This window comes from Oryx dammah, unplaced genomic scaffold (assembly GCF_014754425.2).
Source record: "Oryx dammah isolate SB20612 unplaced genomic scaffold, SCBI_Odam_1.1 HiC_scaffold_25, whole genome shotgun sequence".
Lineage (NCBI taxonomy): Eukaryota > Metazoa > Chordata > Mammalia > Artiodactyla > Bovidae > Oryx > Oryx dammah.
The window spans coordinates 23,656,381-23,680,083 of record NW_024070209.1 but is presented as its reverse complement, the minus strand read 5'-3'; the positions used below and the strand labels follow the sequence as shown (position 1 = coordinate 23,680,083).

At 36.9% G+C, this 23,703-nt stretch overlaps 1 non-coding gene across 1 annotated transcript; it reads right to left on the bottom strand.

Annotated features, from left to right (window-relative positions):
* Positions 1–11,038: 11,038 nt before the first annotated feature.
* Positions 11,039–11,110, bottom strand: TRNAS-GGA. Its single transcript has one exon. It is a non-coding gene; the product is annotated as a tRNA-Ser (tRNA).
* Between the last annotated feature and the right edge of the window lie 12,593 nt (positions 11,111–23,703).

Here is a 23,703-nt window from a genome sequence, read left to right as displayed (position 1 = left end):
TCTGCATAGCAATTATCTTTCAATAAAAAAATTAGCCTCCAATTAAAATAAATAAATTTAAATAAAAAAAATAAATGTTACATTTATTGTTTTTTCTTTTTACATAAACAATAAATACTTTTTGTTGAAAAATTAGAAGTTTCTTCTAATAAAGAGTAAAAGTATTATCATCTCTACTGAGAAATAACTATTGTTATCTTCTTGGTTGTATACTTTCACTATTCATGTTCTGAATTTCATCTAGCTCAATGATCTATTCTTCATTGGTTGTAAAGTCTTTATAATTTATTAACAGCATTTCTGTGGAATACATAAGGGTAAAGACTATTTTCTTTTCTTCTATGAGTAAGATATTTTCTTTCTATTAAATCTTTGAGTGGCACAAAGCCTAGACTGTGGTTTACCAGTGGGGTTAACCCAATGTTTTTAATGACCAAAAAGGTAAAATAAGGACACAAAAATAAAATATAATACAGTAAAACACTGTAGGAAGAAAGAAAATCACTGGTGGTTGGGAGTTCTTCACTTCTTTGGCTTAGCTCTCAGTGTTATTCCATTTTAATAAGCAGGTGGTAATGGACATAATCTATGTTTTTTTTCCAGCCCAAGTCTCCATCCTGAGTTTTTTTGTGAAGTGTGGGTTTTTTTTTTTTTTAAACCAGAAGAAAAATAATGATAATAAAAAATCTTCCCTAACCTCAAGACATTTACAGTTCATCCCTTTGCCAGTGAATTTAAAGAAGGTGGTAACAGGAAAAGATCAGTTTGCGTTGCCTGAAATTTTAGGACTCATGGAAAGACTGCATGAATTGCAGATGATTTACTCATAGATTTTAAAGACATTTTATGGACTGTGCCGAGGCAACTAATACCACTTCTGTTGGGAAAACAACAACGAAAACCAAAATAGAGGTTAAATCAAATTACCTATAGGTGGAAAGGCGATAGTACTTTCCTTTCTTATCTACTGTTTTACTTCATTTTTGAACTTCATAAATTTTTCAATAAATCATTGCCACTGTTATTCTTCATTGTGGGGTGACTATAATGAAATAAAAAATCTAGGCTACAGTTAAAAAATGACAGAAGTGGAGGCCACAAAGGAAATAGACTTTTCAAGATAAAATATAGAACAATATCTAAGAACAATAACTTCTTGGTGGCAATGTTAATATTCCAGTTTAATCTAGAGCTATTTTTCATGGAGTCAGAATAAAGAAGCCACATTTACTGCCTGAATGTGACTCGGTTTACTTAAAAATTTATATTAAACATTTTGAAGTCTGTTTTGTGTTTTTAAAAAATCTGTTCATTTGAAAGGAAATCCAATAGTTTCAGAAAACTGTTAAGTAACCTTTAGTCACTTAAATCACAGAAACTTGAATGCTTTTCTGTTTTAGGATCTTTAGTTTTTGCTTACGCCACAATTTTTATATTTTTAGATGCATCTGCTGTTACAACAAGGAGTAACTTTTGCAGGAGATTTGATGTTGATTATTATGAATAGTTATCTAAACAACTGTTTCTAGACTCTAGTTTAATTGTACTGCACTGAGGCATAGCCAGTAGAGATAAATAAAATAGTCATTCAGCCTAATACAGGCTAATCCTCTTCATTGTGTTATGCAGAGTTTTCACTTTAGATACTCATAAGTCTGAGTTTACAATCTCAGCATCAAAGCCCTTTAATGTCACTGTGCCTCCTTAACATGCCCCAAAGTACACTTTTCTAGTTTTAGCAGTATTTATTAGAGATTAAAAAAATAATTTGTGTTTTATATTCCAGGCCCCAGGTATGGTCGAAAAATACCTTTGCCATTTAAGTCATTTGAAGAACAAATGCTAACCACATTTGACGAACAGACAAGACCTCAAATCTACTTTGGTATTTTCTCAGCCTTACTTGTCCGACAAAATGTAGCTGAGTTCTATTGTTTTGAGGGCTGTTCTGCCTCTGAGATCTTATGATTCAATGCTCATGCACAAAAGCTGCCTGTCCTGTGTGTGTCAGGGCATCACCAAAGCCTGAAGCAGTGAGAGGAAATCCTCTCACAGCATATCAGTCATTGGCATGCTTTGCTGTTATTGTTGTCAGTTTTAAAAATGGTTCTTCAGAAGCAGACCTGCAAACTGGGACATGGAGCAAAAGGGATGGAAAGCAGAGTAAGTGACAGTTGAGAGAGGCTTTGTTTTTTTCTTTTCTGCCAAGGAATAGTTCTAGCCCATGCCTGTTGGAATGGTGTGAACATGGGATTCCTGCCCACTTGCAATTCACATTTTAAGTAGAGGACCTGAAATTCCCATACACACTGATACTGAGGTTCTGATTGTCCACAATCATCAAATGTGCCACAAGCTATCAGAAACATCCAATGGGCTGCAGTTCAAAATCCTTCCCTTATCCAACCCCTTATACCCCTGTTTCAGAGGATTCAGAGAGGCTGAGATGTTATAGTGGTGTCACATGTAATTGTGGTGACATCCTCAGATATTGAGATTTTTCCCTGCCTTTGGATATGCTTGTGTACATCCCAGGGGATTCAGTGGTAAAGTATCTACCTACCATTGTAGGAGACGCAAGAGATGCAAGTTTGATCCCTGGGTCAGGAAGTTCCCCTGGAGTAGGAAATAGCAACCCACTCAAATATTCTTGCCTGGAAAATCCCATGGACAGAGGAGCCTGTTGGGTTACAGTCCATGGGGTCGCAAAGAATCAGACACGACTGAGCAAATGAGAACACAGAAGACACATAAGTATTAACATTTGGCCATCAAGTGTGTGGATATTTACTTTAGAAGTATGAAGTTGGGACATTTTGACATTCAATCAGAAAAGGAATATCCTGGGAAGTCTGCCATACCTTGGTTGTGATTTTAGTTCCTTCACATAATCTAGAGCTTCCCTGATAGCTCAGTTGGTAAAGAATCCACCTGCAGTGCAGGAAACCCCAGTTTGATTCCTGGGTCAGGAAGATCCCCTGGAGAAAGGATAGGCTACCCATCCCAGTATTCTTAGGCTTCCATTGTGGTCAGCTGGTAAAGAAAACGCCTGCAATGTGAGAGACCTGGGTTCGATCCCTGGGTTGAGAAGATCCCCTGGAGAAGGGAAAGGCTGCCCACTGCAGTATTCTGGCCTGGAGAATTCTATGGACTGCATAGTCCATGGGTTCACAAAGAGTCAGACACAACTGAGCAACTTCCACTTTCACATAAACTAATCTCTCTGAACAATGAGCAATGAGTACAATGAGTCCTGCCCTATCACTATTTACTGGACATTTGTCATATTTATGATTGCCTATCATCTTTTTTTTTTTTTAAGTCTTTCTATATTTAGAAAAATCCCTAAGTTATGAGAATAGTCTTACTATTGTACAAGTCAGAACTAAAATCCTCAGCACCTCCCTGGTACCTAGGATATACCTGGGCTTCACCAGTCAAATGCACCAGGCAGATCTGTGCTTCAGTTATGAGCAATGGGAAGAGTTTTGTGTTCAGTTCTACTTAGCTGCTGGGGAGGCACATGAAGCATTAATGTTGGAAAGAAATAAACACTACTTATTAAAAGTGCATATAAACTATAAATGTACCCTGATTTTAAAAGTCCAAAATGTAAAAAAATTAGCATTTTTAGAGCAAACAAAATGCAATAATATGCAATGTACTGTGAATATTTAATAGTTTTGATCCTTCCCTGGGATTGGTTCTGGTTTGTAAAAGAAACCTGCCAATGCCAATCAGTTTTCAGTAGACTGTTAAGGAGGGAGTTCTCACCCAAGCCTTTAGTTCATCTCTCAATTATGTTAAGTTATGCATCCCTTTATTTGTCCAAAAGAAAGCTTTGAGTTTATAAAGATAGTATCTTATTCAGTTTGGGCTGCTATAATAGAACAGTATATAGACAGGGTAGATTATAAATAATAAAAATTTCTATCTACTAATTCTGGAGCTTGGAAGTTCAACCTCAAGATGCTGGCAATTTGATGTCTGCTAAGGGCCTGCTTTCTGCTTCATAGTTGGGCATCTTCTCCCTGTGTCCTCCATAGCAGAAGGAAGGAGAGAGGGAACTCTCTGGGGCCTCTTCCATAAGAGCACTAATCCCATTCCTAAGGTCATGAAGGCAGCTTCATGACTTAATCACCTCCCAAACACCTCACTTCCAGATACCATCACTTTGAAGATTAGGTTTCAACTTGGGAATTTTGAGAGGATGCATGGTCTGTAGCAGTTGTAATATCTCATTTGGAGACCTGATCTATATTCACTTATATGATTTTATTTCAAAAAAACCTCATCTCCTTTTAGACTTTATCTAAAAGGAGAAAGTTTTCCAAGGGAAAAAAATCTTTTTCTTATATATAAAAGTATTCCATTCTCTGATGAGTTTAGTCAGAAATATTTTGCACCCTGCTAGGTGCCTAGTGGAAGTAAATACCAGAAGCCTCCTGTTATTTGATATGTTAAAGATAGTGAGTGTTTACATATCCCAGGTGCATGCTAAGAACTGCACTTCCTTGGAAAAAGTTCTAAAGATTAAATTTGCGATGAAGTTAAGCTTTCTTCATCATGATCAGATCAATGATCTTTAAAATAAGTTACTTAACCAAAATCTATGTAGGATGGCCCTTACTTTTGGATGGGTTTCTCTGACTAGTTGGGAACACCAGGGAAGAGAGAATCATATTTCCTAATTCAATGGCTTGTTGATTTCATGGTTGAGTTTGCCAAGGAGCATCTAGTCAGAATTTTATCCAAATGTACTCGTGTACATTTGCACAGAGGGTCCCTTCAGCTCTGTTCAGTCACTCAATCATGTCTGACTCTTTGTGATCTCATGGACTGCAGCACACCAGGCTTCTCTGTCCATCACCAACTCCCGGAGCTTGCTCAAACTCATGTCCATCAAGTAGGTGATGCCATCCAACCATCTCATCCTCTGTTGTCCCCTTCTCCCGCCTTCAGTCTTTCCCACCATCAGGATCTTTTTCAAGGAGTCAGTTCTTTGGACCAGGTGGCCAAAGTTTTGGAGCTTCAGCTTCAGCATCAGTCCCTCCAATATTCAGAACTGATTTCCTTTCAGATTGACTGGTTTGATATCCTTGCAGTCCAAGGGACTCTCAAGAGTCTTCTCCAATGCCACAGTTCAGAAGCATCAATTTTTCAGTGCTCAGCCTTCTTTATGGTCCAACTCTCTCATTCATACATGACTACTGGAAAAACTTTAGCTTTGACTATATGGATCTTTGTTGGAAAAGTAATATCTCTGGTTTTTAATATGCTGTCTAGGTTTGTCATAGCTTTTCTTCCAAGGAGCAAGCATCTTTTAATTTCATGGCTGCAGTCACCATCTGCAGTGATTTTGGAGCCCAAGAAAATAGTCTCTCACTTTCTATTGTTTCCCCATCTATTTGCCATGGAGTGATGGGATGGGATGCCATGATCTTTGTTTTCTGAATGTTGAGCTTTAAGCCAACTTTTTCACTCTCCTCTTTCACTTTTATCAAGAGGCTCTTTAGTTCCTCTTCACTTTCTGCCATAAAGGTGGTGTCATCTGCATATCTGAGATTATTGATATTTCTCCCAGAAATCTTGATTCCAGCTTGTGCTTCATCCAGCCTGGCATTTCGTATGATGTACTCTGCTTATAAGTTAAATAAGCACAGTGACAATATATAGCCCTGATGTACTCCTTTCCCAATTTGGAACCAGTCTGTTGTTCCATGTCCAGTTCTAACTGTTGCTTCTTGACCTGCATACAGATTTCTCAGGAGGCAGGTAAGGTAGTCTGTTATTCCCATCTCTTCAATAATTTTCCACAGTTTGTTGTGATCCACATGGGCAAAGGCTTTGGCACAGTCAATAAAGCAGGAGTAGATGTTTTTCTGGAATTCTCTTGCTTTGTCTATGATCCAATGAATGTTGGCAATTTGATCTCTGATTCCCCTGCCTTTTCTAAATCCATCTTGAACATCTACAAGTTCTCAGTTCACATACTGTTGAAGCCTAGCTTGGAGAATTTTGACCATTACTTTGCTAGTGTGTGAGATGAGTGCAATTGTGTGGTAGTTTGAACATTCGTTGGCATTGCTTTTCTTTGGGATTGAACTGAAAACTGATGTTTTCCAGTCCTGTGGCCACTGCTGTATTTTCCAAATTAGCTGGCATATTGAGTGTAACACTTTAACAGCATCATCTTTTAGGATTTGAAATAGAAGATCCCTTGGGAAAGAATTATTAAGTAAGAGATGGTCATATCACATATGAGTCAGAATTTCTCTTTCTCCTAGTTTGTTATCCTTGTCACTTGAATCATGTGGTAATAATCCAGGAAAAATAAACTTCATTTCTCAGTAATGATTGCAAGGACATTTCTGCCTTCTTGATGGTATGTTTAGACCGATTGTAACAATAATGGTCCACACATAAATATTTTGTTTTCTTTAATTACTGCACATTTTATGCATGGATAAGTATCTCTTAATTAGCCCTGAGGGAGAGGAATACCTTTATGAATTGTTTGGATTCAAATATATATTTTTTGGTACAATAACAGAGATATTGTATTCAAGGTGTTTATATTACATAGAATTAAAGAGGATACTCATTAATTTGAAATTTTAAAAATATATACAAGGAAAGTGAAACACCAGTTTACTGATAGAAGCTTTTTCATACATACATAGATTGCCTCACTAGAACAGTATGAAACTGATACCACGTTTAGGTTACTGGCCTTCTGGTTATAATTTAGGTTATTTGGGTGGACATTTATTGAATTTCTGCTCTACCAGTACTGGTAAATATAGTAATGAATGAAACATGGCATCTGCCCTTAAGGTCCTCAGAATCTTGTGTCACAGAGACTCAGCTGGGTTAGACTGTAAGGACTGCTGAGTACTAAGAAATATAGGAGTAAAATTACTTTGATTAGAAATTTGCTTTAGTGAGGGTTTTGAATACCTTTTAGGTCAGAATCAGTAAAAATCAGTAATATAATCTATATCTAGCTATGGTTCACTCTTCTCAAATGACCATAAATGATATATAAGGTGCTGTTCAGAGAAACTAGCAAATAAAAGTGAAATAAGTTACAGAGTCAACTATGCTTAATTACAACTAAATATTACCCTTTCTTTTTTTTTTAAATTTAGTTTTCTATTGAAGGATAATTGCTTTACAGAATTTTGTTGTTTTCTGTCAAACCTCAACATGAATCAGTCATTGGTATACATATATCCCCTCCCTTTTGAACCTCCCTCCCGTCTCCCTTCTCATCCCACCCCTCTATATTGATACAGAGCCCCTGTTTGAGTTTCCTGAGCCATATAGCAAATTCCCATTGGCTATCTATTTTACATATGGTAATGTAAGTTTCCATGTTACTCTTTCCATACATCCCACCCTCTCCTCCCCTCTCCCCATGTCCATAAGCCTATTCTCTATGTCTGTTTCTCCACTGCTGTCCTGTAAATAAATTCTTCTGTACTATTTTTCTAGATTCCATATATATGAGTTAGAATGTGATATTTATCTTTCTCTTTCCGACTTACTTCACTCTGTATAATAGACTGTAGGTTCATCCACCTCATTAGAACTGACTCAAATGTATTCACTTTTATGGCTGAGTAATATTCCATTGTGTATATGTACCACAACTTTATCCATTCATCTGTTGATGGACATCTAGATTGCTTCCATGTTCTAGCTATTGTAAATAGTGCTGCAATGAACAATGGGATACATGTGTCTTTTTCAACCCTGGTTTCCTCAGGGTATATGCCCAGGAGTGGGACTGCTGGATCATATGGTGGTTTTATTCCTAGTTTTTTTAAGGAATCTCCATATTGTCTTCCATAGTGGCTGTGTCAGTTTACAGTCCCACCGACAGTGCAAGAGCATTCCCTTTTGTCCACACCCCCTCCCGCATTTATTGTCTGTAGACTTTTTGATGATGGCCATTCTGACTGGTGTGAGGTGATACCTCATTGTAATTTTGATTTGCATTTCTCTAATAATGAGCAATGCTGAGCATCTTTTCATGTGTTTGCTAGTCATCTGTATGTCTTCTTTGGAGAAATGTCTGTTTAGGTCTTTTCCCCACTTTTTGACTGGGTTGTTTGTATCCTGGCATTGAGTTGTATGAGCTGCTTGTATATTTTGGAAATTAATTTTTTGTCAGTTGTTTCATTTGCTATTATTTTCTCCCATGCCGAGGGTTGTCTTTTCACCTTGCTTATAGTTTCCTTTGCTGTGCAAAAGCTAAGTTTAATCAAGTTCTGCTTGTTTACTTTTGTTTTTATTTCCATTACTCTAGGAGGTGGGTCATAGAGGATCTTGCTTTGATTTACGTCATCGGGTGTTCTGCCTATGTTTTCCTCTAAGAGGTTTATAGTTTCTGGTCTTACATTTAGGTCTTTAATCCATTTTGAGTTTATCTCTGTGTATGGTCTTAAGAAGTGTTCTAATTTCATTCTTTTACATGTAGCTCTCCAGTTTTCCCAGCACCATTTATTGAAGAGGCTGTCTTTGCCCCATTGTATATTCTTGCCTCCTTTGTCAAAAATAAGGTACCCATAGGTGCATGGGTTTACTTCTGGGCTTTCTATCTTGTTCCACTGGTCTATGTTTCTGTTTTTGTGCCATCCCCATACTGTCTTGATGACTGTAGCTTTGTAGTATAACCTGAAGTCAGGAAGGTTGATTGCTCCAGCTCCATTCTTCTTTCTTCTCAAGACTGCTTTGGCTATTTGGGGTCTTTTGTGTTTCCATATGAATTATGAAATTTTTTGTTCTAGTTTTGTGAAAAATGCCATTGATAATTTGATAGGGATCACACTGAATTTGTAGATTGCCTTTGGTAGTATGGTCTTTTTCACAATATTGATTCTTCCTACCCAGGAACATGGAATATCTCTCCATCTGTTTATCTTGTCTTTGGTTTCTTTCATTAGTGTCTTATAAGTTTCTCTGCACAGTTCTGTTGTCTCCTTAGGTAGGTTTATTCCTAGATATTTAATTCTTTTTGTTGCAATGGTGAATGGGATTGATTCCTTAATTTCTCTTTCTGATTTTTCATTGTTAGTATATAGAAATGCAAGTGATTTCTGTGTATTGATTTTGTTTCCTGCAACTTTGCTAAATTCACTGGTTAGCTATAGTAATTTTCTGATACTATCTTTAGAGTTTTCTATGTACAGTATCACGTCATCTGCAAACAGTGAGAGCTTTACTTCTTTTCTGATCTGGATTCCTTGTATTTCATTTTCTTATCTTATTGCTGTAGCTAGGACTTCCAGAACTATGTTGAATAATAAGTGGGCACCCTTGTCTTGTTCTTTATCTTAGCGTGAATGCTTTCAGTTTTTCACCATTGAGAATAATGTTTGCTGTAGGTTTATCCTATATGGCCTTAACTATATTGAGGTAGGTTCCTTTTATGCCTATTTTTTGAGGGATTACTTTGCCGACTAAGGTCTGTCTAGTCAAGGCTATGGTCTTTCCAGTGGTCATGTATGGATGTGAGAGTTGGACTGTGAAGAAAGCTGAGCACTGAAGAACTGATGCTTTTGAACTGTGGTGTTGGAGAAGACTCTTGAGAGTCCCTTGGACTGCAAGGAGATCCAACCAGTCCATTCTGAAGGAGATCAGCCCTGGCATTTCTTTGGAAGGAATGATGCTAAAGCTGAAACTCCAGTACTTTGGTCACCTCATGCGAAGAGTTGACTCATTGGAAAAGACTCTGATGCTGGGAGGGATTGGGGGCAGGAGGAGAAGGGGACGACTGAGGATGAGATGGCTGGATGGCATCACTGACTCGATGGACGCGAGTCTGAGTGAACTCCGGGAGGTGGTGAGGGATAGGGAGGCCTGGCATGCTGCGATTCATGGGGTTGAAAAGAGTCGGACACGACTGAGCGACTGAACTGAACTGAACTGAACATTTGTTGTAAAGCTGGTTTGGTGGTACTGAATTCTCCTAACTTTTGCTTGTCTGAAAAGCTTTTTATTTCTCCATCAATTTTGAATGCGATCCTTGCTGAGTACAGTAATCTTGTATGTAGATTTTTCCCTTTCAGTACTTTAAATATATTCTGGCCTGCAGAGTTTATGCTGAAAGATCAGCTGTTAAATGTATGGGGTTTCCCTTGTATGTTACTTGTTGCTTTTAATATTCTTTGTTTGTTTTTAGTCTTTGTTAGTTTGATTAGTATGTGTCTTGGTGTGTTTCTCCTTGGGTTTACCCTGTATGGGACTCTTTGCCTCTTGGACTTGATTGACTATTTCTTTTTCCATGTTGGGGAAATTTTCAGCTGTAATCTCTTCAAAAAATTTCTCATACCCTTTCTTTTTCTCTTCTTTTTCTGGAACCCCTATAATTCAAATGTTGGTGTGTTTGATATGGTCCCAGAGGTCTCTGAGACTATCCTCAGTTCTTTTCATTGTTTTTACTTTATTCGGCTCTTTAGAAGTTATTTCCACTATTTTATCTTTCAGCTCACTAAATTCGTTCTTCTGCTTCAGATATTCTGCTATTGATTCCTTCGAGTGTTTTTAATTTCAGTAATTGTGTTGTTTGTCTCTGAATGTTTATTCTTTAATTCTTCTAGGTCTTTGTTAATTGATTCTTGCATTTTCTCCATTTTGTTTTCAAGGTTTTTGATCATCTTCACTATCATTATTCTGAATTCTTTTTCAGGTAGTTTGCCTGTTTCCTCTTCATTTATTTGGACTTCTGGGTTTCTAGTTTGTTCCTTCATTTGTGTAGTATTTCTCTGCCTTTTCATTATATATAATATATGCACACATATATATACATATACATATATATGTATACATATATATACATACATATATACATACATATATATGTGTAAGAGTGTGTATATATATTATATGTGTAAGAGTCAGACACGACTGAGTGACTGAACTGAACTGAGTGTATCGACCCCATGGACTGTAGCCTGCCAGGCTCCTCAGTCCATGGGATTCTCCAGGCAAGAGTACTGGAGTGGGTTGCCATTTCCTTCTCCAGGGGATCTTCCCAACCCAGGGATCGAACCTGGGTCTCCTGCATTCCAGACAGATGCTTTAACCTCTGAGCCACCAGGGAAGCCCATATATATATATATATATATATATATATATATATATATATATATGTATGTATGTATGTATGTATGTATGTATATGTGTATATTTTAACTTATTGTGTTTGTGGTCTCCTTTTCCCACACTTCAAGTTTGAATTCTTTCTTCCTTTTGGTTTCTGCCTTCCTAAGGTTGGTGCAGTGGTTTGTGTAAGTAAGGGTGAGATTTGTGCTTAGTTTTTTTGTTTGTTTGTTTTTCCTCTGATGGGCAAGGCTGAGTCGGGTGGTTATCCTGTCTACTGATGATTGGGTTTGTATTTTTGCTTTGTTTGTTGTTTAGATGAATCATCCTGCACAGGGTGCTACTAGTTGTTGGGTGATGCCACGTCTTGTATTCAAGTGGTTTCCTTAGTGTGAGTTCTTACCATTTGATATTCCCTAGGGTTAGTTCTCTGGTAGTCTAAGTTCTTGGAGTCAGTGCTCCCACTCCAGAGGCTTAGGGCTTGATCTCTAAAAGGACAAATCCTTCTTCTTTTGTTTCTGGTTCTGATGGCTTTCTAGATTCCAGAGGCTTTCTGAGGAAGTGAAACATTGCTGCTTCTGCTGTTACCTGATGCTCGTGCTGCAGTACCCCATCATACTGGACCAGAGCCCACCACCTTGCTTCCAGGGTTCAGCCGCAGCAAAGACTGAGATCTCAGAAGTCTAAATGTTACCCTTACTTTTGAACAGAGGTTTAAAAGTTGATCATAAGACCAATCTATATTAATTAAAGATTTATAGTATCTCATTTGGCTTTCACCACCCTGTGAAGCAGAGTTTAGAGTTTATTAGAGGTTTTAGTTGCACACCATGGAATTTATCTTGGATAGTGTACCAAAACCACAAAGACAGTGTTAAAGAGCTTCTTTGACAGGTCTGAGAATCAGACACAAGGATATGTGTCTAGGAACAACATCCAGCACTTATCTGCAGAACTGGCACAAAGAAAGAGTACCTTTGTGCCAGCGTCCTAAAGTGAATAAAGTACCTGGGTCTCAAATTTCCTGCAACTGTTACCACCATCAGCATCCATTCAACTTTTGTGGCAGGAACTCAATTTGCAACCAAATGCACTGGTGTGTTTGACAATCAATGGTAGCATGCAACTGTAGAAATAAGACAAATGTAAACCCTATTGGCATTTTTTCTTTTGATTCATTCAATTGCTCTGCCTTCTACATTCTTGACAGCTGAGTTCTCCAGTCAATACTCATCATTCCCATATCACGAGGTTTCCCAGGAGAAGAGGGGTTATAATGGGATATCAAAAAGTAAGCTGGCTGTTTTTGAGCTCTTAACTATCAAGGGGAGGGTGGTCCTAGGTAAAGAGCTGGGGAGGGCCAGAGCAGTGTGAAGATACTGAGACTTTTGTGAAGTGGGATCTGCAAGTGGATAGGTAGGATGTGACAAAAAGGAGATGGGAGTACAACAAAAGATAAAATTATCTTAAGACCCTTGTTGTGGGGGACCATATACCCAGCACTAGAAGTCATCTCATGCCACATTTAAAATCATTAAATCAAAATGGGTATTCTTGAGTGAAAGGTAGTGTTGCCATGGCTTTGGATAAGAGACTGCCTTTTTTAAAACAAAAATGACAAAAATAACTAAGAACTGTAAGAAACTTTGGGCCAAAAGTCAGATTTAAAATAGTCAATTCCTGATAATTTTTTATGACTTCATTGATTCTATATTTACTTATTTATTTAAAATTAATTTGTATTGGAGTATAGTTGATTTACACTGTTGTATTAGTTTCTGCTGTACAACAAAGTGAATCAGTTATACACATACAAATATTTATTCTTTTTCAGATTCTTTTCCCATATAGGTCATTACAGAATATTGAGTAGGCTTCCCTGTGCTATACAGTAGGTTTTTGTTATCAATCAGTTCAGTTCAGTTCAGTTCAGTCGCTCAGTTGTGTCTGACTCTTTGCGACCCCATGAATCGCAGCACGCCAGGCCTCCCTGTCCATCACCATCTCCCGGAGTTCACTCAGACTCAGGTCCATCCAGTCCGTGATGCCATCCAGCCATCTCATCCTTGGTCGTCCCCTTCTCCTCCTGCCCCCAATCCCTCCCAGCATCAGAGTCTTTTCCAATGAGTCAACTCTTCGCATGAAGTGGCCAAAGTACTGGAGCTTCAGCTTTAGCATCATTCCTTCCAAAGAACACCCAGGACTAATTTCCTTCAGAATGGACTGGTTGGATCTCCTTGCAGTCCAAGGGACTCTCAAGAGTCTTCTCCAACACCACAGTTCAGAAGCATCAATTCTTCGGCGCTCAGCCTTCTTCACAGTCCAACTCTCACATCCATACATGACCACAGGAAAAACCATAGCCTTGACTAGACGGACCTTAGTCGGCAAAGTAATGTCTCTGCTTTTGAATATACTATCTAGGTTGGTCATAACTTTTCTTCCAAGGAGTAAGCGTCTTTTAATTTCATGGCTGCAGTCACCATCTGCAGTGATTTTGGAGCCCAAAAAAATAAAGTCTGACACTGTTTCCACTGTTTCCCCATCTATTTCCCATGAAGTGATGGGACCAGATGCCATGATCTTCGTTTTCTGAATGTTGAGCTTTAAGCCAACTTTTTCACTCTCCTCTTTCACTTTCATCAAGAGGCTTTTTAGTTCCTCCTCACTTTCTGCCATAAGGGTGGTGTCATCTGCATATCTGAGGTTATTGATATTTCTCCCAGCAATCTTGATTCCAGCTTGTGTTTCTTCCAGTTCAGCATTTCTCATGATGTACTCTGCATATAAGTTAAATAAGCAGGGTGACAATATACAGCCTTGACGTACTCCTTTTCCCATTTGGAACCAGTCTGTTGTTCCATGTCCAGTTCTAACTGCTGCTTCCTGACCTGCATACAGATTTCTCAAGAGGCAGGTTAGGTGGTCTGGTATTCTGTTTTATTCTATTTTGCCAAAGATTTTTATTTATGACTCAAGCATATTTGTCCATTTACTTGAAGGTTTCTTCCAAGGTCAAGATGCTATCCAGTGATTCAGACAGTCTTTAAAATAGAAAGACATCTTCTACAGTAGAAGTCACAATGCTTCCTCACCACTTTTCCCCCTCCCTCTACTCTCAGCCAAAGCAGGTGATCAGGAGCCTGGCCCCACCCCCTTCACAACCTCTGTGGAGAAGACATATGTGGGACTCCATTTTCCTTCTAAAGCTCTCATTGTATTATTTGGCGGATAAAGACAAAGGAAAAGAAGAACAAAGGATCAGTTTAATAGAGTTTTCTAAAAACTCATAAACTAAATAACTTATTGAAAAGACTTTAAATATGTATATGCTTCAGTGGTTATTATTATTTTTTGCAAACAGCTGATATTTATATGAAAGTTGTGAAGCACATAATAATAGTTTATCTTGTTTATCAGTATATTCCCATGTAGTAAAAATTCCCAAAACATGCTTATCCTCACATCATCTTAAGGATAATAGTTATCTTTAGGAAGAAATGGAGAGTAAGGGGAAGAACTATGAAATGGGGCTTCCCTGGTGGCTCAGATGGTAAAGAATCTGCCAACAATGTGGGAGATCTGAGTTTGATCTGGGGAGGGAAGATGCTTTCCAGAGAATGGCAACTCACTCCATTATTCTTGCCCCACGGACAGAGGAATCTGGTGGGCTACAGTCCATGGTGTCTCAAAGAGTCGGACATGACTGAGCGACTGAAATGAACTGAACTGAACTGAAGCACTGAGCTAAAGATATCTTATTATTAAAAGAGTCAGTTGAGACAAATGTGGCAAGAGGTCAATGATTATTCTTGAAAAGAATGGTATCAGTGAAATGATTTTGAATTCTTCTGTGCATTACAAGATATTTACCAAGGGGAAAAAGCATGTGACTATGTGAAAAGGAGGATTTGGGCATCAAAATCATGCCCCCCAAATATATTACCCTTAAAAATTCTAAGAAGACAAGAAAAATATCATCAAATGTACTTGTCATGAGCACATTTTTAGATAGGTAAAATTTATGGTAAAAGCATATATTGCTGTTTACATGCACTGAGGCTTATATAATCATTTGGAAATTTGTATTTATATGTGTATAATTTATGATTTGGGGAAATATCAACTATTTAATACTAATTTAAAAGTTTCTTTTCTATCTTTGACTTAATAATATATTTTGGTCATAGCTATAATTTATTTGATGTCATTAGTCAGAGATGCAATCCTCCAATACAGCACTGTTAATATGGAGAAATGTGGTCCAATCAATGACTTAGTTTATGACAATTTCTATAAGAATGCTTTGATGAAAATTAGAAGTAGAATATTTGTGTAGTTCACTTAATGCTTCCTGTGAGGGTGTCCAGCACATACCAGGTGACGAGTTTAATAAATATTCCAAGGTATATTAAACAAACAAACAAAAAAGAGCAAATTTGTGACTGGCATGTATTGAATATTTACATGTGTGAAAAATGAAAGGGGATAGGTAAATTCATATTAGTATTTGGTTTTTGTGTATATAAACATTTTTTGGAAGGACACACACACACAGTTACTTATAATAGCCAATCATCCTGTTTGAAGTGTGAAGGGGCTGCATAGACAGAGGGCCAGACTGGGGGAGTGGCTGTCACTGTGGGCATTTTCATACTTTTTTGAGTTTTGAACTTTGTGACTATATTATTTGTTCAAAAATGAGTTAAAATTAAAAACAAATAGAAAATTTTATGTTTTAAAAATGAGTTATTACTCTTGTGAAAATTTTCTTATAAGCAACAGAGCTATAATTTTCTTTTTTGGTACTCTTTACTCTTGTTCATTTTACCCAAGCCATTCTAAATAACCAAACTGCAACATCTGGGACATAAATTACAAATAAATTTTGCTGTAATTATTTTTATGTTGGCAAGTCATTTGAAAACTATAAATTTAGGGGGACTATCAATATGACCAATTTTACAGTCTGTAAATTTGATGGCTTTTTCAGAAACTATGGCATTAATGGTCCACAGAAGAAAAAAATAATGAAAAGATTAAGAACTACATAAAAGAGAATAACAAAATACATGGGCCTGTAATGTAGACCTCGAGTTTTTATAAATGTTAGCCTTCTGGGAAGCTTTCTGGGTTCATGGTTGGGAGGCAGAGAAGATATGTCTGTGAAAATCGTGAAGACTTTCAGGGTTCATATTGAAAACCACCGAATTATATAATTTAAGGGTTGTTTCCAGCTCAACCAGTCATTCCACTACAAGAAAGACAAAAAGAAGCAACAAAACCATATGTAAGATGAGTCCTTTTAGAGGAAGTTAAAATAACTTGGTTTATTGGTAAGACTTGACTATAGTTTCTTGGGCTCCAAAATCATTGCAGATTTTGACTGCACGAGATTAAAAGACACTTGCTCCTTGAAAGAAAATCTATGACAAGCCTAGACAGTGTATTAGAAAGCAGAGATATTACTTTGACAACAAAGATCCATATAATCAAAGCTATGGTTTTTCCTGTAGTCATGTATGGATATGAGAGTTGGACCATAAAGAAGGCTGAGCACCAAAGAATTGATGCTTTTGCACTGTGGTGGTGAAGACTCTTGAGAGTCCCTTGGACGGCAAGGGGATTAATCCAGTCAATCCTAAAGGAAATTCAGTCCTGAATATTCATTGGAAATACTGATGCTGAAGCTGAAGCTCCAGTACTTTGGTCACCTGATGTGAAGAGCAAACTCATTAGAAAAGACCCTGATGCTGGGAAAGATTGAAGGCAGAAGGGGACGACAGAAGATGAGATGGTTGGATGGCATCACTGACTTGATGGACGAGTTTGAGCAAGCTCCAGGAGTTGGTGACGGATAGGGAAGCCTGGCATGTTGCAGTCCATGGGGTCGCAAATAGTCAGATACGGCTGAGTGACTGAACAGTATATTATATCAGTACATATTTTGACCTACTGAGTTTAAACAAGAAAAATGGTATTAAATATAACTAAGGATAATATGTATAAACAGAAGAAAGAAGCTCTTGATTATAAAAGTGTTATTTAACAAGGAAGATCTTCAACCTTATAAATATTTGACAAAATCAGAAGTTCCTTAGGTGATGTAGGCATTTGATGGATAAAGTGTTCCTTTTGAACCTTGAGTAACGGTCCCCATAGACCATTTAAAATGTGTCACAAACAAATTATCCCTTGGTGAAATAATTGGTTTTTTTCTTTATTATGTAAATAATTCAATATTTAGGCAAGATTACTTGTTTAAGGCTTCATATTTTCAAGTTGTATACTCCCTGAATGGTACATAGCAGATCTTTCTGACCCAGGAATTGAACTGGGGTCTCCTGATTGCAGGCGGATTCTTTACCAGCTGAGCTACCAGGGAAGCCCACGTATTTTGTAGATTGTTTAAAGCATCAGGTGTTTTAATCACTACAGCCTTTTTTTTTTTTAGTGATTATAGGAATGATTTATGTTTATTTTTAATGCAGATGAGAAAGAATTTATAAAACTATAAATCAACATTCATTTTAATTTGTATTATATATCATAATTTCTCTGATAACTACTTCATTGTGTCACAATATTATATGTTTGTACAATATTTATTTCCCCTAATAGCATTTATGATCCCTAACATGCTACCAATATGCAGAGTAAAAATTAATCTTACAGTCAACCTTGAAGTTTTCAAGTTTGTGTAAAACAGCATAAAGTGTATACTAAAACACACTTTTTAAGCTAACAATGCCTTTAGCATGAAATGATTCAACAATACAGATTGGCCAGAAACTTATTTTTGGTTTGGGGAAAATATTATTTCCCTAATCTATTGGTAGCACAATTGACTACTATCTTAAACTACTCTGAGAGATATTAAATATTAAAACAATATAACTATCAGGAGTCTATTGCATCAGTGTGTGCTGAATCACATTTTAAATTCTGAATGTAGTTTCACAGACCCTCAATAATGTTATTTTGCTGTATTATTTTTTTGAATTCTCAGATAATTATAAGATAATAAGTGTTCCTGAAGTAAATTAATGATCAGAAATTCCTAATCCAGAGAGGATATTTAGGTGTTAGCTTTCAGCTAAAAATTTAGTGATTACATTAACATCAAGTCAGGCCAGATAATCACACGCTGAGTTTTTATTCATTCTCCCACAAAGAGATGCCACAACTTGTTCAAACATTTGTTTCAGTGTTTATCAGTTTTCACTGCTGCTGCTGCTGCTGCTAAGTCGCTTCAGTCATGTCTGACTCTGTGCGACCCCATAGATGGCAGCCCACCAGGCTCTCCTGTCCCTGGGATTCTCCAGGCAAGAACACTGGAGTGGGTTGCCATTTCCTTCTCCAATGCATGAAAGTGAAAATGGAAAGTGAAGTCACCGAGTCGTGTCCAACTCTCAGCGACCCCATGGACTACAGCCCACCAGGCTCCTCCGTTCACAGGATTCTCCAGGCAAGAGTACTGCAGTGGGGTGCCATTGCCTTCTGGATTCCACCTAAATCTCTTAGGCTACATTTCAGTGAAGGAAAGAAAGAGAATGGGTAATTTTCTACACTATTTCTCCCAACTTTTTATTTTGACAAATTTTAAGAGTAAAATATACCTTTCATTTAATTGCAGACATTTACCACATTTGCTTTCCCCTGCCCTCCCACCCCATCCACTCATGTGTCAGTCAATCACTGTCTATCATCTACCTGTCTATCCATCTCTGTGTCTAAGTTGCAACCATCACTACACTTCACACTTAACTACTTCTGCTTATAAATCATAAGAAAAAGAACATTCTCCTACAATACCAATCTCACTCCTAAAATTAGCACTCAATAATATTCATGTTCAACTGGGAGAGTGTCTTTTAAAGCTACCTTTAATAATTCAAGAACTGGTCCAATTTCTTGCATTACATTTGATTGTTATGTCATGTCAGTCTCTTAATCCAGAACACTCTGATTACCTTTTGCTTGTTTATTTTTCTCAATTGTTTCATGAAAACTCTTAATAACAAAATAGAACATTGCATAGATAATTAATAAAGAACTTTCTTCTACTGAAGCACCCTTTATATTAAGAGCATACCTTTCTTTTAAAAATTTTTTTAACTTGAAGAAGATTGCTTTGCACTGTTGTGTTGGTTTCTGCCATACAACAGTGCTAATCAATCATAATTATATATATATCCCCTCCCACTAGAGCCCCCCTTTCCTCCCATTCCACCCCTCAGGTCATCACAGAGTGGCTTGGCTTCCTGCGTCATATAGCAGCTTCCCACTAGCTATGTCTTTTACACATGACCGTGTATATATGTCCATGCTACTTTCTCAATTTGTCCCACCCTCTCTTTCCATCTCTGTGTCCACAAGTCCATTGTCTATGTCTGCATCTCTATTTCTTCCCTGCAAATAGGTTCATCAGTACCAATTTTCTAGCTTCCATATGTATTTGTTAATATACAATGTTTGTTTTTCTCTTTCTGATTTACTTCACTCTGTATAACAGACTCGAGCCTCATCCATCTCACTACCACTGCCTCAAATCCATTCCTTTTTATGGCTGAGTAATATTCCATTGTATATCTTGTTTGTTTTTAATGATATTATCTTTTTTGAAGAGCATAACCTATTGTCTTGGAGAATGTTCTACATTCTGAACTTCAAAAATATTTCCTCCTGATTAGTAATCTTGTATTTAATATGTAATCAGTAGAATTATATGGGAGGTTGTCTGAATATCTTGTTACCTCCAAACCTTTCACCCACTGGTTTTGGCCTCTAGTGATGATCCTTGTCTCTTATTACATTGATTATAGAAATGGGATTTTGCTGGAGTTAGTCCTTCTATCCACACTTATCAACTATATTTCTGCATATGCATCCTTATTATGGTTGAAGTTAAGGATAAAAATAAGCCTTCAGTGTGAATAATTCATGAGTGGTCAACTTAGTGGGTTGGCAGTTGGTCAGTACATGCAACTAAGGAAGCCAAAGACATAGCTTTAGTGTTCATATGGAGACAATTACCTGGGCTCCGTTTCAAGGCCATGGGTACAATTTTCCTCTGCCAGCTCAAGAATGTGTGCCAGCCACCACCTGGGTAACAGAGCATGAAATAGGGCTAGAGCTGTACACATCATTTTATTCAAAACACAAATTCTACTAATGGTGGATCATCTTTTTTTACATGAAATATGACAATTATTACTATAAAATTCTATTTTCCCAGTTTCTTTCTTTAGGTCCTATTTTATGAATATGTAAAGATTTTTCTGACTTGCTTTTCTATTTCTGGTGGGGATTAAGGACCAGCTACTCTAAATAATACTTCTGCTGAAAGAAATTAAACATGATGTAAAATATATTCTAAAAAAGGCATTTGAAGTTTAAAAAAAAGATGCATACTGCCAGAAAATTTGTTCTCTTAAAACCTCCAAAAATCTAAAGGCCATTTTTAAGAGAAAGCAAAAACAATCATAGAAGTAAAAGAAAAAAAAAGTTGAACAATTCAAACAAACATTGTCTGAATAAAAAAATTAACAACAGTGCCTGCTGCTGCTAAGTTGCTTCAGTCGTGTCCGACTCTGTGAGACCCCATAGACGGCAGCCCACCAGGCTCCTCCATCCCTGGCATTCTCCAGGCAAGAATACTGGAGTGGGTTGCCATTTCGTTCTCCAGTGCGTGAAAGTGAAAAGTGAAAGGGAAGTTGCTCAGTCGTGTCCGACTCTTCGAGACCCCATGGTCTGCAGCCTACCAGGCTCCTCCATCCATGGGATTTTCCAGGCAAGAGTACTGGAGTGGGGTGCCATTACCTTCTCCACAACAGTGTCTGCTGCTGCTGCTTCTGCTAAGTCGCTTCAGTCATGTCTGACTCTGTGCGACCCCATAGACGGCAGCCCACCAGGCTCCCCCGTCCCTGGGGTTCTCCAGGCAAGAATACTGGAGTGGGTTGCCGTTTCCTTCTCCAATGCATGAAAGTGAAAAGTGAAAGTGAAGTCGCTCAGCTGTGCCCGACTCTTCGCGACTCCATGGACTGCAGCCCACCAGGCTCCTCCGTCCATGGGATTTGCCAGGCAAGAGTACTGGAGTGGGGTGCCCTTGTCTTCTACTAGTATATAAATTGGAAAAGGATATGATTAGTGCTAATGTGTTTTAAATCCTTTTATTATCTGTAGTTTACTGTTAGACCTTATTATATTAAACAAGCATGTTAAAATGTAATAGTAATCATTAAAAGAATAGAAAGAATATATAAATTCCAAATCAATATATGAGAAAAAAGTTCATTAAAAAAAAAAGTAGAAGCCAAAAACTCAATAGAATAGAAGAAGATGGGAAAAAGGAAGGGAACAGTTGAGATGAATAAAAAGTAAAAGAGTAGGAAGTTCAAATATGTCAGTAATTATAATAAATGTAAATAGACAACTCATCAGTAGAATGACAGATTGAAAATCTATAAATCATTAAGATAAGTGTTATTTCTAAAAAACACATCTATAGTATAAGGACACATAAAGTTGAAAGTAAAAGGGTGGAGAAAGTTTTATCAGGCAACTACTAATGAAAGAAATCTGGTGTGGATATATTAATACCAAAAAAAAAAAAAAGAGGATTTTAAGGCAGAAAAACTTATGTATAAAGAAAGTCACAAACCAATGAGAAAGGTTTTGTTTCACTAGGAAAATATAACAATTCTAAATAGAAGTGAAGAGAAAGTCACTCAGTAGTGTCTGATTCTTAGCAATTCCATGGACTATAGTCCATGGAATTCTCCAGGCCAGAATACTGGAGTGGGTAGCTGTTCCCTTCTCCAGGGGATCTTCCTAACCCAGGGATGGAACCCTGGTCTCCTGCATTGCAGGCAGATTCTTTACCAGCTGGGCCTCCAGTGTGCAACTAATAAAATCATCATAGTGAGAGATTCCATAACTTTGTCCATGATTGATAGGACTATAGACAAAAAGATAAGCAAAATTTTATAAGATCAGATAGGTACTGCTGCTGCTGCTGCTAACTCGCTTCAGTCGTGTCCGACTCTGTGCGACCCCATAGACGGCAGCCCACTAGGCTCCCCCATCCCTACAAACCTGACTAAATGGACATATACAGAATTCTGTATCCAACATTAAAGAATATTCTGTATCCAACATTAAAGAATACACATTCTTCTCAAGGTTTTATAAATGGGGCATTCATAAAAAATCATTTTGTACTGGGCAATTAAGCAATTTTCATCAAATTTTGAAGTTATTGTTCTGGTTAAAACCTCAGACCACAATGTAATTAAGTCAGAGCTTAAAAATGAAGGATAAATAAAAATGTTCTTAATATTTGGGAATTAAAATAAATTTCTAAATTAATCATAAATCAAGGAAAAATTATAATGGATATTAAAGATAAATACTAAGAACTGAAAGAAAATAAAAATATTTGATATAAAAATTGAGGAAAGCAATACAAGTAATATTTTGAGAAGAACTTTTAGTCTTAAGTGCTTATATTAGAGAAAAATAAAAGTTGAAAATTAGTGAACTAAATATACAACTTAAGATATTCACAAAGGAACCGCAACATTAATCTAAAGAAAGTTAGAGGAAGAAAATAATGGAGGTGACATAAAAAAAAATCAATAAACTAGAAAACAAAGAGACAGTAGAGATAATCAACAAAGAATTGAATTAAAAACAAGAAAAACATTTGGCAAAACTGAGCAAGAGACAAAAAGGAGGGAAGACAGAAATAAATAAAATATTTAAAAATAAATTAAAGGAATAAGATTAGAAAGGAGGAAATGATAGTAATTGAACATTGATTAAAAATTTCAGTTAAAAATCAAATATTTCAGATTATATATAAAATCCAGATTATATATAAAATCGAGTTTTTAACATACAAACCTGGCACAGTAAGGTATGATATTGGAAGTGAAATTTTGGAAAAGTGATATAGGAGGGTAATACCAAATAAATTATAAAGAAACTATATTAATAGCACACTAAGTAAACTTTAAGACACAAAGTTCAAATGATACACTGAGAGACATAAAAAATTATAACTTAATAGTTTCAAGTCTCTAGCAAGTTGTAAGAGTTTAAAATATTTATGACCTTAACAAAGACACACACATATGACAAAACTATAAGTAGAATTTGTTAAATTCACTGTCACAGTGGAATATTTTAACCCATATCTTTCAGTAATTGACAGACTGAATATGTTGATAAAACCTCTTTGGAAAACCACTCGATATCACCTTGTAAACTTAAAGACTTGTGCTAACCCCGTGGCCCAGGGTTTTCTCTTCTAGGCACATGCCTAAGAGAAACTCTTGCACATGTGAGCCAAGAATGTTTGTATCTGCAGTGTTTGTAACTGCAAAAATTTTAAGCAACCCAAATGTCCAACTGAACTGACAGTTGGCTTATTCTACGGTAGAACAATGCAGAACTGATAATTAATGAATTTCAGCGACATAAGTCAACCTGTATGAATTATCATTTTGAAGTAAATAGACCATTTTCAGAAGAATTACGCCATTTAAATAAAGTGTAAATAATGCAAAATAAACATTACATTATATTGTT